General features: G+C 40.3%; 2 pseudogenes; both read right to left on the bottom strand.

Moving 5' to 3' along the window:
• Window positions 1-254: 254 nt before the first annotated feature.
• On the bottom strand, window positions 255-1295 carry LOC127235565 (proteasomal ubiquitin receptor ADRM1-like; annotated as a pseudogene).
• Window positions 1296-1299: 4 nt separating this feature from the next.
• LOC127235871 (transcription factor Spi-C-like) overlaps window positions 1300-18711 on the bottom strand; it is a 48715-nt pseudogene continuing 31303 nt past the window's right edge.

The following is an 18711-nucleotide window of genomic DNA, read 5'->3' as shown; positions in this document are numbered from 1 at the left end:
GACACTACCTAAAAAGAAAAACTTGTCATGACAAAAAAAAAAAAAAAAAAAAAAAAGTCTGTGCATGTTCAGCACAGTTTTTCCTAGTGTGTTTTATTTATTGTTGTTTTTGCTTTTTGTTTGTTTTTTGTTTTTGCGGGTACAAGAAAGGACATTATTAGTGGGGTGGGACAGGAAAGGGTACAACGAATCACTATCACAACTACAGAATTACACAACTATGAATTCCAACTCGGGGAAGGTCAGCGAGTAATTTAATCTAGACTCATATCCTCCTCTTTCTTGTCTTTTGCGTCGCCCTCCTTCGGCTCCGATTTGGTATTACTCTGCATGGCTTTGGCAAATGCTTCCTCATCACCACCTTTGTTGGCGGCCTCCACAGCTGAACTGGCACATGAGGGGGCCGAGCTGTCCTGAGGCCAAGGCTGCACTGAACATACCCAGGGCCTGTCGGAACTGGGGTGAGGTCAACGTGTTCTGGATCTCATCTGCAGTCAGTCTGCAGCAGAGATTCCCCAGAGGGCAGGTAGGGCAACAGGCACTCCTGAACATCTGCATTAGCGAGGATGGGGACCGTGATCTCTGGTGTCAGAACTCTGGCCAGATCCACTTGCTGGCTGCCTCCTGGCCCTGCCGGCACATTCATAGTGGCCAGGATGTTCTGGAGGTCACTCAGCCGGATGGGCTGGGTCGGGCTGGCTGCTGTGCTGGGTGCGGGTCTTGGACTGGTTACCGAGGAGGCAGCTGCTGGGGCAGAAGGGGCTGGGGTGGTGTGAGTGGAAGAGGTGGTGGAAGATGGGGTGACGGCTGCCGACTGGCTTGGGGAGCAGGATGAAGAGCTGCTTGCCGGAGGCCCGCTGCTCCCCAGCAAGCTGGCCAGGCCTGGCGCATTGAGGGCTCCAAGCCCACCCAGTCCTCCGAGGCTGGCTGGTCTGATGAGGTGCATGAGTTGGCTATGACTCATGTTCCCCAACAGGCTCTGCAGTCCACCCTCAGCGCCCAGTGCTGAGAGCTCATGGCCACCAACCACTCCCACTTGCTCCCAGTGTCCAGGCATGGGGATGGGAGGAGGTGTTCAGACACTCATTGACTTTCCGGCAATGCTCTTCATCTTGGTCAGTCTTGGGCTCCTGCATCCAGAAGAAAAGTCTCCTGGACCCGGGCTTAAGCTTGAGCATGTAGACCCTCCGGCTGGGGCACTGGGGCACCCGCTTGAATTCACAGTCATTGGGAAAGATAATCAAGTCATCCACCAGGGTCCCAGAGGTCCTGCCTTTCCAACAGAAGTGAATGAGGGAGTTAAACCGAGATATTCCTGCTCAGGCTGGACACACTGTGAGTGGAAGTGAGACAGAGTCTCCCGAGAATAACCTCGCTCAACTGGCAGATCAGCTTTCTCTGGATTTGGGTGATCTCCCCAGTCCTGGTGTATTTCCCTAGAACTCTGGCCATCTTCAGATAAGTCATGATCTTCTGGTTGCTTTTTCTTGTCAACTAAAGTTCTGCAAGCCTTCCTTTGCGGCTGTTGTTGCTGTTTTGTGTTAATATACATAAGCTGAAAGATGCCTTTGGTTTTGCTAGTCTACTGAATGTGAGACACTCTCTCAGAACTGCACAGGGATTCCTGTTCAAACTGCAACAACTTCCTCCTGAATTTTCTTCCGGTTTGCTGGAAAGGGGCAGGTTTTATAGCTGGCTTTCAGTTATGTTCTGCAGGGATTGATGGAATCTTCCAGTTTGGAAGTCTACAGAACCATTTGTTATACTTCTCCGGTTATAATCAGGTTTTATTGTATTCCAAGGAGTACTGAAACTCTCAAATTGAATGCTGTCTCAATACTTTAAAAGCATCTTCAAAAGCTTGACCTAGTGTGTTCAATGCAAGTCCTTGTTCATTAATTAATTGTAGATTATTGGACTGAGGGTTAAGCTCAGTGGTAAAGCACTTACCTATGCACAGCCTCAAGGCTCTTGGCTCTGTCCAATACAGCTTGTGCTTGTACAAAGTTATATGCAGAATTTAAATGTATGGATTTTCATGAAATATAAAATGGTTTCATTATTAGGAATGGGTATAACTTTGTATTAGCAAGGAGAAATTTGGATTAATGTTAATAGAATTAGCAAAAGTATAATTATCTGTTTCTCATAAAAGATCAGGAGAAAATAATACTGGTGAAAGTATTCTGGGAATTAAAAATAGGAAGCCAAATATACCTTTAACAGTATATCAAGGGTGGAATAAGATTTTGTCTGAATTGGAATTTATTCGTGATGGCCTATTTCTGTTTGTTTCGGTAGGAATAGAAGGTGAATAATTATCAAGACTGTGACAATGAATAGGAAAATAAAATTGAAGGCAAAGAAGAGTGTTCAAGGAATCATATCAATGGAGAATCCTCAGAGCTAATTGACTAAAGGAGAACTAATGAAAGATTTGTAATAACATTCATTCCCTAAAAGAGTATTTGCTATTCCAATAAAACACAGCCTATAAGTGATGCCACTGTAACTGAAATACTAAATATACTTCCAGGGTTCCTGGTTTATAAAAATGCATACAAGCCACAGTACAGTCCTTCTCTACACGAAAAAAAATGAATAGATGAAAAACATGAAAGTTTCACTTGTGTGAAGATACTGAATGATTTATGCATAGTTGACCTCTTGACCATATATGGCTGGCATTCTTGTGTGTGCTAAACACATAGTACATTGCCAGGAAAAGGTGCGGGTTACTTATAGTATGAAACAAATGCCTACAAGGGAATCCAATTTATTAACATATTAGTATTTTTGAATTTGAAAAGTAAGAATTACAAACATTAGACAGTGATAGTAAGTCAGTGGGTGAATGGTTATTAGTTTTGAAGAAGGGCAAGTTTTTCAGATGTTGATTATTGAAGTTTCTACAGAAGAACAATGATTGTTTCCATATTTAGTTATGGTTTAGTAGTTCATGTAGAAATTACTGAAAGGGTATTTTTTTATTTAAATTAGAATCAATCTTATGTTATATATCAATCCCAGTTCCATCTCCTTTCCATCCTCCCATGCCCCCACCGACTCCCTTCCCATCCCTCTTCTGCTGCATAGAAAGGGTGAGGCCTGCCATGGGGTGTCATCAAAGTCTGTCACATCGCTATGGGGAATGGGCTCCTAATGTCCATTTTTACACTAGGAATAAATGCTGTCCCACTACCAGAGGTCCCATTGACTGCCCAGGCCTCTTAACTGACATCCATGTTCAGGGGGCCTGGTTCTGTCCTATGCTGGTTTTTGAGCTGTCTGTCTGGGGTTCATGGGGTCCCCCTTGTTCAGGTCACCTGTTTCTGTGGGTTTCTATAGCCTGGTCTTGACCCGTGTGCTCATCACTTCTCACTCTCTATGACTGCATTCCAGGAATTCAGCTCAGTGTTTTGCTGTGGATCTATGCTTCTGTTTCCATCAGCTACTAGATAAAGGCTCTAGGATGGAATATAAGGTAGTCATCGATATTATTACAGGGGAAGGGCATTTAAGATAGCATCTCTCCTATTGCTTAGCTTCTTAGTTGGGGTTATCCTTGTAGATCTCTGGACACTTCCCTAGTGCCAGATTTCTCTTTAAACCTATAATGGCTCCCTCTATTAAGGTATCTCTTTTCTTGCTCTCCTCTATTCTTCCCCTGACTTAATCTTCCCGGTCCCTCATGTCTTCATCTCCTCTCCTCTTCTCCTCTTCTCTTTCTCCTAACTCCCTTTCCCCTCCCTCGTGTTCCATATTTGTCTGAATATCTTTTCCCTTTCCCCCTCATGGGGGGGGGTCCATGTATGTCTCTCTTAGGGTCCTCCTTGTTTCCTAGCTTCTCTGGAGGTGTGGATTATAGGCCAGTAATCCTTTGCTCTATGTCTAATATCCACATATAAGTGAGTACATACCATGCTGGTATTTTTGTGACCGGGTTACCTCACTCAGGATGGTTTCTTCCAGTTCCAGCCATTTGCCTGAGAATTTCAAGATTCCATTGTTTTTGTTTCTGCTAAGTAGTACTCTATTGTGTAAATGTACCATGTTTTCTTTATTCATTCTTCAGTTGAGGGGCATAATGCTGCTATGAACATAGATGAACAGATGGCCTTGTATGTATATGAATCCTTTGGGTACATGCCTAAGAGTGGAGTTGCTGGATCTTGAGGTAAACTGATTCCCAACTTCCTGAGGAACTGTCATAATAATTTCCAAAGTGGCTGTACAAGTTTGCACTCCCAGCAGCAGTGGAGGAGTGTTTATGAAAGGGGTAATTATTAATGGTAATTTTGGGTTAGGTTTTGGAGGAGTTTCATAAATAAAGTTTAGGGGAATGTGAATGGTATTTGAATATGCTACAGCAACAGAGGAGTAGTCTGAATTATAGGGGCAAATCCAGTGATTTGAGTAACACTAGTATTAGGGGTTTTCATACTTTTCCAATTAGAAAATTATGATGAGGTAGAAGTTGGCAAATGAAAAAAATATGGGATACCTGATGGGAGATGTCATTCTGTAAATATGTTTCTCATTAACTTACAGATACCAAGTAATTTATGGGAATGAAGAGAGTGGTCTTAATTAATGTGTTATAGGTACCAATGTATTATATATAAGGAGTTGGTTAATAGTTGTTACTCACTGGTCTTTATTTATTTATTTTGAAAGTATTTTTGTTATTAAAATAAATGAAATGATAACAAGATAGAAAGTTATATAATGAATAAAGAAAGGAAACAAAGCCTATTCATTTTGATTTGATGTTATTGTTGGGGCAGATGTTTGAATAGTTTTAGGGACCATTTTTCGTAGTCACAGCTACATTTGAAGATGTATTTTTAATGATCATAAACTTTTAAAATAATGAGTTTTGGTGAACTACAGTTGAAAAAGGCTAGGAGGTTAGAGAGGTTATGTGTAGAAGAAGATAATTTAGTTGTTAGCTGAAACATCATTAGCTTAACTTCTTTGACTGTAGTGAAGACAAGAATAATAGTAAGGAGAGCTGTTAAAGTGATTGGTATAATTATTAAAAGTCTGTTTAATGCAGTAAATTGATTAATTTAATTGCAGTAAATTGATTAAGAATTCTACAAACATATTTCCAAATTACAAGGTGTTGAAAAATGTTAGTTTTGGGATATTAGTTAGGGTTCCTTAGAGTTACATAACTTGAAGAATGAATCTCTCCATCTATACAAAAAGTAGAAAAGAGATTTATTAGAGTGGCTTACAGACTGTGGTCCAGCTAATCCAGTAATGACTGCTTATGAACAGAAGGTCCAAGAATCCAATAGTTGTTCATCTACAAGGCTGGATGTCTCAGCTGGTCTTCAGTATATACCAGAATCCTGAAGAAGGAGGCTCTAATGCCAGTGAAATAGTGGACTTGCTATTGAGAGTGAGAACCAGCGGGTAATAAGAGAGAGCTTCTTTCTTCTGTGTTCTTTACATAGGCTACTAGTTTGTGGCCCCAGATTAGAGGTGGATCTTCCCACCTCAAAAGATCCTGATTAAAGTTGTATTATCCCTCCTAAAAGATGCAGGTTTTAGAAGTGGGCCTTCCCACTTCAAAGGATTTAATTAAGAATATCTCACAGGTATGCTCAGCCCTTTGAGTTTCAGTCAATCCCAGATGTAGTCAAGTTCACAACCAAGGATAACCATCATAGTTTGTAAGGGTAAAAATCAAGATGACCCCAAAATAAGAAAAAAAGTTATTTCATGTTGCTCTATGTAGCTACTTGGGAAGTGGTAATGAATACAATTAGTAGAAGTTAGCTATTGTTGTCTGACATGTTGGCATGTTCAATGTTAAGGCCTTTGGCATACATAGTATTTAATGGTATTCTAGTAAGTGGTAGGCTTTCTCTTACCAATGAGAAAGCAAGGCACAATATAGTTTTTACTGTGCCTCTTATTCTTCAGATTATATTGAGAGTATAAATATGTATCCAGAGCATTTAAATAGCAAGTCTTAAAAAAATATATGCACAAAGATATGAAGAAGTGATCTGGGACTGATCAATGATTACAGTTAACACTGGCTAACTCCAAGTAGAAGTGTGACAGTTACTTAATATCATTTTGTGTTAAAGTATAAATGGCTATGAATAATGTTGTTAAGGCATCTACACATAATGAGGGCTTGGAATGTTGAATTGTAATTTAATAAAGGATAAAGTGGATTACTAGGAAAGTCCTTGCTGTGACTGTTATACTGGAGGAAAGCAGGGCTAAAGAAATTCAGTTAATTTTCTAGTCACTGCTAAAAGTAGGACACCTTGTAGGTGAAGGTTTAACTTTTCAAATATTAAAAAAAGATATTGAAATTTCCACTAGGTAATGTTTGTAAGAAATCATGCTACATTGGTGTTTCTAATTTTAGCCATTCTGACAGGAATGCAGTGGTATCTCAGAGTTGTCTTGATTTGCATTTCCCTGATGGCTAAGGATGTTGAGCACTTTCTTAAGTGTCTTTCAGCCATTTTGGATTCCTCTATTGAGAATTCTCTCTTCAGTTCTGTACCCCAATTTTTAATAGGGTTATTTGGTGTATTGGTGACTTGTTTCTTGAGTTCTTTGTATATTTTGGAGATCATCCCTCTGTCAGATCTTTTCCCAGTTTGTGGGTTGCCATTTGGTCTTGTCAACTGTGTTTTTTGTCTTACAGAAGCTTCTCAGTTTGAGGAGGTCCCATTTATTAATTGTTGATCTCAGTGTCTGTGCTATTGGAGTTATGTTCAAGAAGTGGTCTCCTGTACCAATTTGTTCAAGGGTACCTCCCACTTTCTCTTCTAAGAGATTCTGTTTGGCTGGATTTATGTTGATCCATTTGGAGTTAAGTTTTGTGCATGGCAATAGATATGGATCTATCTGCAGTCTTTTACACACCAGCACTAAGTTATGGCAGCACCATTTGCTGAAGATGCTTTCTGTTCTTCCATTGTAAACTGGGTTTTTTCTTCTATTGCTGTCTTCCCATCGCTTCTTCCAGTGGATGCAGGTGGAGTTTCTCTCTCTCTCTCTACCTTGCTCTCACAGTGGGTGTAGGTGGTTCAGGAGTTCAATGTCTGTAACTCTGGATGATCCAAGCTCTCTCGGAGGTCTCTCCTCTGGCAGAGTGCAGGCGATGGGGTCCAAAGATCAGTTAAGTGTGGCCTCAAGGTGGTCTCTCATGGATAGGTGGGTCCAGTGTGCTCAGAGCAGACCCAGGAAGTTTCACGGAGGTGGAGGGGTTGTTGGACCAGCACTGTGGCCTAATGCTCACCCTGAGCAGTGGATCCAGCAGGACAAAGGGTGAGGGGAAGGCAGGCTCTGCTCTGAGTCATGTATGGAGCCCCTGCAGTATTTCTTTAGCACTTATTTTTTTTTTAGAGGATTCTCTGTGTAATAGAAGGATCAAAAATAGTCTTAGCTTATGCCTGAATGTAATGAGAGTTTAGTTGGAGAACTAACACACAAACAGGAGATTATTAAAGTTTTTTTCTTTCTTTTCTGGACTTAAAATAATGTGCATTGTGGGCACAGAGAAAAGAAAGTATTCTTTCGATGACACATCTCTACTTCATCTTAGATTTGTCTTTCCTGGAGCAGCATCAGTATAACTGTGCATGTCCATTGGAGATTGTGTTTCTCTTTTCCTGGTTCTTATTTCTTTTTCTGTGTTGCAAATCTCCCTTTGCCCAGGCAATTAAGTACTGGGAAAAATGCTTCCATTTCCCTTTCAGGGATGTACCTAGAGGAACTGAGATTTAGAGATTTCAGTCCACACAGAATCTTACACGTGGAGATCTGGTAGTGTTGTTATTCATAGTAGGTAAACCATGGAACCCAGTCAAGTAATAAAGGCATCAACAAAAGCAGTATGTAGAGAAGTAGAGACTGAGCTGAAACTTGAAGATTAACAGACAAAAAGGCCACTCTGTGGAGGAAGCCTGGGAGTTCTTCCTTAGCTATGCTTCATCTAGAGAACAGATCATGAGCAAAAAAAGCCCCTGAGCTAAAAATGGAAGCTGGAGAGACTATACCAGCCTATACATTGTGTAGCAGGACGCTTTGGGAGCTCTGTTCTTAGTTCACCAGGTCACTTTTCTTGGGACTGCTTTTCTACTCTTACTAAGCTGTCTGCCTTTCTATTTCTATTTTTAGATGGTTGTGAGCCACCATGTGATTGCTGGGAATTGAGCTCAGGACCTCTGGAAGAACAGCCAATATTCTTTAACCTCTGAGCCATCTCTCCAGCCCCTATTTCTATTTTTAATCGTGTGTCCTGGTGCAATCATTTCCCCCGGGATACAAGAGCCTGAGACTAGATGCCTTCTGAGCTCAGATCCACAGGCCAGCCTACTAAATACATTTCCCTGGACACTCAGAGCCTTCTCACTGTCCCCTCTGACTTCCACGGCTGAATTTAAAGGCATGGCTTTTCTTCTCTTTCTTCCTGGTGCCTGCTACAATTTCCAACTTGCCTAGATTTTTTTTCTCTCAAAGTCTAATGTGACTGACCTCAAGATTTCTACTGAATCCATTTTCTTAAATTTATTTTACTAATGAGAATAAGAACCTATGAAACGGAATCCATGTTTTCCTGAGTAACAATATGTCAGTATAATATAATATCAAAGAGATATATGATATGGATGAGCATTATACTAAGTGAAAGAAGAAAACCGCAGAGAATATATACTATATAGTATATACTATATAGTTCCATTTACATGAAATATTCCAAGTGCACAAATCTGTAGGAACAGGAAGAAGATTAATGGTTACCAGTGGTGGAGGGAAGAGGGAAATTGGAAGTCACTGCTAATGGGTGTGAGATAGTGCTGTAGAATGATGGAAATGCTTAAAATGATTTCCTGATGATGCTACCCAAACATGAATACACTAAAACCCATGGAATCACAAACCTTTAAAGGCTAAATTTTATGCTATAAATTTCATGATTTTTTTTTAAAAATTAAATGTAACGAACTATATCTCAGTGTTAGGTAGCTAGGTAGATATTAATCATTTGGGGGATACTAGGAGAAGTTTCCTCCCACATAGTCTACAGCCTGTTTTTTGAGACAAGATTGAAAAAACAGGACTTTAATTGCTGTTCTGTAAAATAGGAACTGAACCTTATCTTTTGCTTTGGAAAGAGATATGACATTCTGAACCTTCCAAAAGCATGGTAATGAATAACAGTGGAATCTGGGTGAAGGAGGCCTGGATTTTATAAGATTACTATATAATAGGAGGTTTTCAGATAAAGAACAAAGATACATCTTTGCTACCTCCTGAATGGACAAATCTAAACAGCTTTCAATCAACTAGACAAAAGGAAGTTCTCTAAGAAAAGCTACTTGTTCTAGAAACTTCAGAAAGTAGAATAAATTAAACTGACAGCATAGGTCAGAACAGTGGTCAGCTTGGGCATTGTAGGCATTTAGTTCTTTAGATTGTCTTTTGCTCACTCAGTTCTGTAAGAAACTATCTTTTTATGCTACACTACACTCTTTGTACTGAATCTCAATTCCTTTAATGACAGTCATAAAGATCAGGGAATCATAGGACTCCAGATGAAGGTCCAAGTGACACCCATACAATTGCTAACTCACAATATGGATTTGAGAATTTAATACAGGGAAACATCATGTGCAATTATACTTCATGTTGCTTCTCTTCTCCAACCAAATCTATGTATTTATGCTCTATAAGATCAGGACTCTGCAGAACTCACATGTTCTCTTGAGTCCCTTTAAAGATGTCACAGCATTGTTTATTAATGCTTCAGTGAAGAGGGTGAAATATGTAAAAAGGAAAAGACACTGTAACCCTATTATAAAACTACTCCATTTGCAGAATTTAAAGGGAAGTTTATTTAGCTAATTTTTTTGTTTACATATTCTGGCTATCAATCCTCTATTAAATGTGTAGGCAACAAAAATTTTCTCCCTCGCTGTGGCCTTTCTCTTTCCTTTACTGTTGTTTGCTATAGCTTTATGAATTCTATTTGTTAATTGCTCTCAATTCCTGGACAATTAGAATTGTACTCTGAAAGTTCATTCCTTGACCTTTATCTTGTAGTACTGTCTATGTTTTCTTTGAAAAGATTCAGTATTTCCGGTTTCACATTGAAGTCTTTGAACAATATGGAGGTGATTTTTGTACAGGGTGATAGATATTTCATTCTTCTACATGTGGACATCCAGTTTTCCCAGCACCAACTGTTGAAGATACTGTCTCTCCAGCAGTACCATCTTTGTCAAATATGAGATGGTTTTAATTATGTACATTCATATTTGGATCTCCTCTTTGGTTCAATTGAATCTATGTACCTGTTTTTGTGCCAGTGCCATGGGGCTTTATCATAGCTCTGAAATATAGATTGAAATATAGCATGGTACCACCTTGTCTTAGTTAGGGTTTCTATTGCTGTGAGGAGATGCCATGACCACAACAACCCTTATAAAAGAAAATATTTATTGAAGGAAGACATTTATTGAGGTTTACTTATAGTTTCAGGGTTCAACCAATTATTATCATGACAGGAAGCAGAGCAGCATGTAGGCAGACATGATGCTTGAGAGGTGGCTGAGAGTTCCACATCTTGATCTGAGTATCACACTGGGCACAGCTTGAGTGTGTAAGACCTCAAAGCCTGCCTCCACAGTGACACACTTGCTCCAACAAGGCCACATTTCCTCCCACAAGGCCATGCGTCCTAATAGTGCCATTCCCTATGGGTCAAGCACCCAAACACAAGAGTCTATGGGGGGGTGAGCATAACTATTCAGACTACCACATCCCTTGAGCATTGAGTTTTTCTGTTCAGCATTGCTTTGAAATTCCACGTCAATTCAGGATTTATTTTTCTATTTTTGTGAAGAACGTGATGTGGTATTAAATTGGGATTGAACTTAATCTGCAACTTGCTTTGGGTGGGAATCTTCATTTTTATAACATTCTAAGAATGGGTAAGCATAAGTTTTTCCATCTTCTACTTCAAGTATCAGATTTTTTTTAAGTTGAACTTTTCTTTATAGATTTTTTTTTTTTAAAAAAGGAGAATCATGAAAAAAGGGCCCAATTAAAAAAGGGCTTCAGATCTTCACAGAGAGTTGTCAAAATACCAGTGAAGTTGTAATTAGCAAGAGGGGAGATCTCAGACCAGAAGTGATAGTAGAATGGAGCTCACACACTTCCTTCCTCTCTCCAAGAGAAATGCACTCACTGAATTACTGAAACAAGCAGAACTCCTGCACCTGTGAAGACCGCCATAAAGACAAATGAAGGAGAAAACACTGTACCACCTAAGGAAGAGATGCTGATTGGGATTAGGACATCTTCATTTGTATTCTTACTTTCATCTAAGCTTCTGTCCTTAATTGCTTGTTTTGAGTTTAGCTGGTTTTTACGACTCCTTTCTTTCTCTGTACCTACTCTGCAACATTAACTTTACCATTTCCCACATATTTAATGAAAATGCTTTCTTTCTCCTCCAGGCTTCACCTGTTTTCAGTGTTTCCTCTTCATTTCACTACTTCATTACTTCATTTAGTTCTATAGCAATTATAAAGTATACTTCTGCAGACATGACCCTGTTGCCACGGTCTCTGAACCATACACCCAAGTGAACTATAGGTGTGTCTTCTACTGCCAGTTAACTCTTGTACTGCTATCAAAGCACCCTGTATGAAATTTACATCCAAGTAAAGACAACTAACAGGAAGACACACATAAAATAAAAGAGGGGATAACATAGCCATCCTTTGGATTCCCAAACACAACAAAATTTTTTTAGAAGATGAGACAACAATTACCAATGTCACTTCAGCACTGGATTTGGAAACAGAGACAGCTGGATGCTTGCAGCATATTGGCCAGCCTCATTGGTTTGATGGGTTTGGGTTCAGCAAGAGACTGTGTCTCAAAAAATAAGGTTAAGAGAGGTCAAGGAAGACAGCCAACATCAACCTCTGGGGGCTACATGCAGGTGCACACATACACACATGAACATTCATCACATGTTCACACACCTACTAACAAGTAAATTGTAGATTAATAAAGGAATCAATTCACTAAGAATACACACACACACACACACACACACACACACACACACACACACATATATATATATAAAACAATTGTGACTGTCTATGTATCAAATATTGGAGCTTCCAATTTCATAAATAATAACTAAAAGGCCAGATATGCTGGGTAAATTGTAGTGACTTTAGTAGACTACTCTCACTATTAGGTCTTCAAATTAAAAATCAGTAAAGAAATTTCAGAACTGAGCTTTACTTTAAATCAATTTCATTTGACAGATATCTATAGAGTATTCTATCCAAGAAATATGAAGTAGGCATTCTTTTCAGTGACCCATAGCACCTCCCCTAAAATCAATTGGATTATAAGTCACAAAGCAAACCTTAGCAGACAAAATGATTCTTTGGATTTTATTATAGCCCAGTAGAATAAAAATAGACCAGACTCCATAAATACTTGGAAAAACTGACACTGGGCCATTAGAAAAATCAGAGAAAATACTAAAATTTCCTAGAATCAAGTGCATTTGTGGCACAGCTTATACCTTTGAGGAACCAGCAAACAGAGTTCTAGGAATAAAGTCTATCAGTGTCAAGTTCAAATGTTAGGCACCACTCAGCATACTAATTATTACTAATTACATACCTCAAGTTGTAGAAAAGCAAGGATGAGCCAAAGACACATGAAGTAACGAAGAGTAAAGAGAAACTAATGAAACAACAGACTTGTACATAGACTGTCAAAGTGTTGGTTCCTTGAAAGAATGAATACGAATAATGAACCTCTAACCAAACTAACTAAAGGGAAAGAAGACCCAAATCAATAAAATCAAAGGTGAGACGATGTCACAGCAGACTCCAGAGAAATCCAGAGGACCACAATGGAATCTGTTGAGAACTTTGATACAAAAAGTGGGAAATCAAGAAAAAGTGGCTAAATTCTTCTGCAAGTATGAGCTACAAAAATTAAATCCAGGAGATTAGTAAGCTTAAAGCAACTCATCACAAGTGTTGAGTCTGAAGCAATAATAAAGTCTCTCCCCAAACCGAAGTGCAGGATCAGACAGATTCACTACTGAATTCACTACTGAATCTTCAAGGCAGAGCTAAGACCAATAGTTTTCAAGCTTTTCTATAAAATGGAAACTCTTTCTACAAAGCCAGCATTTCTCTGATAAGGATACAGCAAACTAGATAAGGAGCAACAAAATTAAACTATATCCGATAAACACCCGGAGAAAAATAGACACAAAAATTCTTGACAAATTACTTGCATGGCAATTTAAGAACATTACAGCCAAGATCATGTATTACAGAAATTATTTTCAAGGATGTAAGGTAGGCTCACCATATGCAAATCAATAAAGGTATGACAAAATATAGACTAAAAGACCAATACCAGATGATCATTTCAACTGATAGAAAAAGGGCATTCAATGAATTTCAACATGCTTTCACAACAAAATTCCTGAAGAAATTAGGACTAGAAGGAGCATGTCGGCTGCGTATGATAAACTTATAGTCCATAGCTTATAAACCAGGGCATTTCCTTAAGAGCTGAAACAAGTCTGCACAGGTGAGCTGGCCCCTAGAGGATGAGCATGGCCATCTGGCCATGCCCTTCTTCTGCCATATGGCACCACGGACAGGGAAAATGTCTCCCCACAATCCCACTGTGCCTGAGGCAGGTGAGAGAGCTAGCTGCTCCTGCCCCTCAGCGGCTGTAGTGCTCTGGAGAGCAGGCCTTGTATCTTGCCTGGGCAGCACAATAGAGCTGTCCGTGTTGGCAGAGGTGTGGGAGAGCCCCGAGGCTGCGAGGATGGCAGAGCTATCCCTATTACCTGTCTGTCATACAGTGGTGCCTGGGGTCATGGGGAGATGCTCCCTTTAGCCCTTGCCCCTCACCACCTGTGATAGACAAGGGAGCTGACCCTGCACCTTACCATCTGCAGCACTCAGGAAAGCAATCGCTGCTCCTCATCTGGGCAGCACAGTAGAGCTGACCCTGTTGACAGGGATACAGGCAAACTAGCCCAAGTACATGAGCATGGCAGACAAGGTCCCAGCCCTCAGCTGCCATCTGGCAGCATGTGCAGGGGAGAAATGACACCCGCCCCGTTCCCTGTGGCAGGTGGGAGAGCCGGCCCCAAGGTCATAAGAATAGGAGAGCTGTCTCTGTCCCTCACCAGCTGCAGCACGTGGGAGAATGGCCTCTGCACCTTGCCTGGGCGACACAGTAGAGCTAACCCTGAGGTTGTAGGTATGTAAAGGCTAATCCCGAGGACATGAATGCAGAAAAACCGGCTCCATGCCTTGCTCATTGCTGTAAGAGGTGAAACAGCCAAGGCAATGCTGGAGGGCTCACCCTGTTGATGAAGACAGGGGAGAGTTGGCTGGCTGACCAACCATGCGACTACCCAGAACCAGGGTTATGAGCTGGCCCACACCAACATGCACCTTTCCTATGACCCACTGGAGCATGTCCTGCAGACCCAAAGTTGCAGAATCTCTATGACACAGGGCAACGGCAGGATATCCAAGAGGAGTCACAGTGAGGGCCCAGCATCAATAGTGTAGCAGAAACCAGAGACCTGGAACCAGACCAATGGCCCTTTTCGATGAACACTTGCAAGTAAGATCTATGGGAAAAAGTGTTTACTGCACGACTCATTATGTTACAGTATGATGAAATGTTTCTTTCTTCTCTCAAATTTTATTTTATTTTTTGCGGGGAGGTCGCAAGGGCAGAAGGTAGATACAAAGGACAGGAAATGATTGGGGTAGAGATGCATGATGTGAAAGACACAAAGAGTAAATGCAAAGAAAGTTAAAAAAGAATCTGAAACAGGGCAGCGGTGCCCACTCTCGTCACTCTATTCCAATATAATGTTCTAAGTCTTTGGTAAAGCAGTAAGCAAAAGAAAGAAATGAAAGTGAGGCCAATAGGAGATGAAGACGCCACATCATTCCTATGCAGAAATAATATTATTCTTTATGTACGAGGTCCTTAAAGAATCCGCAGGAAAAAATATAGACCTGATAAGTACCTTTGGCAAAGTAACAGGATACAAAAATCAACATATAAAATTCAGCCCTTTTGCTATATGACAGTAATAAATTTTCCAAAAAAAATATTACATTCACAATGGCTTTGAAAAAACTAAAGTTAGGAATAAAACTAACAAACCAGGCAAAAGATGATAAAAGTTTTAAATACTAAGGAAAAAACAAAACAAAACAGACACTAGAAGATTTAATGATCTTCTGTGTTCATGAATTGACGGAATTAATATTGTATAAATGCTTACATTATCAAAACAGAGTCTATGTAACTTCCATCAAAATTACATGTTGGTTTTCACCGAAGTAGAAAAAAATAAACTTACATGAAAGCATAGAAATATCAGAATAACCGAATTAATCCTAAGAGGAAAGAACAATGCTGGAGTTATCAGAGTGCCTGATCTCAAATTATGTTATGGATGTATAATGACAAAGACAGTGTGAGAATTTGAAAAAGAATGGTCCTCATAGGCTCATATGTTTGAATGCTTAGTCATCAGGGAGTAGCACTATTTGAGGATTATAAAATTGGGTGGTGTGGCCTTGTTACAGTAGGTGTGGCCTTCTTGGAGGAAGCGTGTCACTGGGTGTGTGGTAGAGTTGGAGGTTTTACAAAGCTCACACCAGGTTTAGAGTCTCTCTCCGTCTGTCTGTCTGTCTGTGGATCAGGATGTAGCTCTCAGCCACTGTTCTAGTACCTGCCTTCATGCTGCAATGCTCCTCGACAAGATAATGGACTAAACCTCTGAAACTATAAGTATAAGCCCCAATCAAATGCTTTCTCTTACTATAATTGTCTTGCTCATGGTATGTGTCTCTCTTCATAACCATGGAACAGTGACTAAGACAGACAGCATTGTAGTGGCACAAAACGTACATGTGTCCAGTGGAGGAATGAAATAAAGGTCTAGGAATAAACTGGAGAGGAGGCATTCAAAAAGAAGAAAGTAGGAGAGGGAGATATTGTAGAGAAGGAACAAGGCCAACAGGAGTGGGGCGAGAAGGGCAAGGATGGATTCCTTGGTGAGATGGAATTAATCACAAAATGAAATTCCAAGACTTTGCCACATTCTGGTCGTTAGACGCAAGGCTTTGTTTATAAGGAAGGAGTTGATTATATTAACGTGTGGCTATCAGGAGGCAAGGATCTTGGGGGAAGGACTTTCTCTTGACCTCCCACCCAAAGTGATTTTACTGTGATGGAAATCCTGGTTTTTGTTTGTTCTTTTGTTTTTGTCTTGATTTTATTGGTTCTTTGTGGATTTTACATCATGCGTTCCAATCCCACTTACCTCCCTGTTCCCTTGTATGTATCTGCCCTCTGCCCTTGCAAGGTCCCCCAGAAACCAAAATCAAACTTAAAAGAAGAACCAAAAACCAAGTAAAACAAAGAAACACAACAAAATAAAAACAACAAATGAACAATCTGTGGACGCTGTAGTGTGGCTCATTCAGTTTACAGTTTACCATTTAGTCCATTCATCTTGACTTGCAGTGTTCACTTCCTGTTTGACAGTACCCTTGTATCCTGACCCATTTTTCTGAGCACTTGCAGGGTACAGCTTTTACCATGTAAGTCTTTCTTTTTAAAATTTATACCTCATCTTTTATTTTCTTGGCAAACTCTATTCTTCATTTTTTTTCCTGCCCCTGTACATCATATTTCCTATGTTATTAAATTTAAAGTTATTGCATTAAAATTTTTTAAGAGACACTTTTAAATTCTTTAACATATATACTTACCCAACTAATGTCACAAGTCAATATTTGTAGTACAATAAATAAAAGACCCAGAGATAGATATTGGTGTTCAAGTTTCAAGCTGAAGATCAGAGAAGCAAAGCAGCCAAGCCAATAGATCTTAACTCTACCCAGATGAAATCGCAATCCTGTCTCTACAAATCCTCAGAGGCAAAAAGCTCTGAGTTCCTGTCTCTTCCTTTTTTTTTTCCTGTCTCTGCCCAGCCATATCACTCCTGTCTCCACCTCCCTAGTGCTGGCATTAAAGGCTGTGATCCCTTTGTGTGAGCTGATTTTTAGGACTGGATCAATTTTGTGTAGTCAGTGTGGCCTTGAACTACCTCTTAATCCTGAGTCCTGGGATTAAAGGTGTATATCACCACCTCCTAGCTCTATGGCTGCTGGGATTAGAAGTGTGTATCACCACTGTCTGACCTCTATAGCTTGTGGCTGATCTCACTTTCTGACTCCTCAGGGAAGCTTTAATACATCATCAATGATACATCACTACAGATGTTCTCTACTGGGCACTGGAAACCATCCACTCTAGTTCACCTTCTCACTTGCCAGCCTACAGTTGCTTTTAACGCTCTGGTGCTATGGTCGTTGTTATCACTGTCTCTGAGTAGATGCTCATTTATACACAACAATGTGTCTACCATGTCTCAGATCACTGCTGCTTCTTGAATGCCATTCTTTTTTTTTCCGTGCATGATATCTTTTATTTATTTATTTATTTATTTATTTATTTATTTATTTATTTTATATAACAGTCCATTTAAATGAAAACAAACATTTATAGACAATATTTGGGAATTTGGGTGTTGTTCTTTCCAAACTACTTCCTGCTGGTAAGGGGCTCTGTCATGGGGGATTCGAAGAAGATGCAGAAATCCTGGCTGTAGTCTGTCAGGCTGCTTTGTCCAGCTGTTTTGAATGTGGGATCACCTGGTACTCTGTTTCAGGTGGTTTGGCTTGATCAAACCACATTAGTCTGGAAGGAATCCACATCTTTTCATTTTCTGTGGAAACAAAAATAGAAATCCTTTTCCCCAGTAACTTGTCCTTGAACTTAAATTTTGGAGTCAAAGCACTTTTTTTTTTTTAATTTAATGTTTTACATGTCGATCCCAGTTCCCTCTCCCTCCCTTCCTCCCTCCCTCCCTCCCTCCCTTTTACCCTCTCTGCCCTCTCACATGCACTCCAACCACCCTCCCCTCCCATCTCCCCACCACAATTCCATATGTAGGGGAATGCCATCCAGTTGGGGTCATGTAGATCTAACAGGTCCTGTGAAGTAGGGACTAGGGCTTCTCTCCTGTCTCTAGATTAAGGCAGTTATCCCTCCATGGGGGATGTGTTCACAAAGTCTTTTTGTGCACCAGGGATACATCCTGGCTCCACTGTCTGAGGTCTCTTAGACTGCTCAGTACTTCTGGCTGAGACCCATATTCAGGGGGGCCTGAGTCAGTCCCCTGCTGGCTTCCCAGCTATCAGTCTAGTGGCCCTTAGCTCCTCCTTGTTCAGGTAAGCTGTCTCTATGTGTTTCTGCCTCCTGGTCTTGTCCTCTCCATTTACATCTGGGTTCTAGTTCGACTCAGTGTTTATGTATGGGTGTTTGCTCCTGTTTCTAACAGGCATTAGTTGAGGGCTCCATGGATATGTTAGTTGTTGATCTCACTCTCCGGGAAGGGCTTTTATGGTAGGTTTTGGAGATTTCCAGTCTTATTTATCTATCAAGTGCTCCTACCCACTGAGCGCTCTCCAGTCTCCCTCAGCACCCTTTAATCTTTAATAGCAGCTGTGTTCCTTTGTATTGTTTTTAAAACCAGAAGCTTATTGTTAACATGTATCA

This window comes from Phodopus roborovskii, unplaced genomic scaffold (genome assembly GCF_943737965.1).
Source record: "Phodopus roborovskii unplaced genomic scaffold, PHOROB, whole genome shotgun sequence".
Lineage (NCBI taxonomy): Eukaryota > Metazoa > Chordata > Mammalia > Rodentia > Cricetidae > Phodopus > Phodopus roborovskii.
This window is presented reverse-complemented; position numbering and strand designations above follow the sequence as displayed.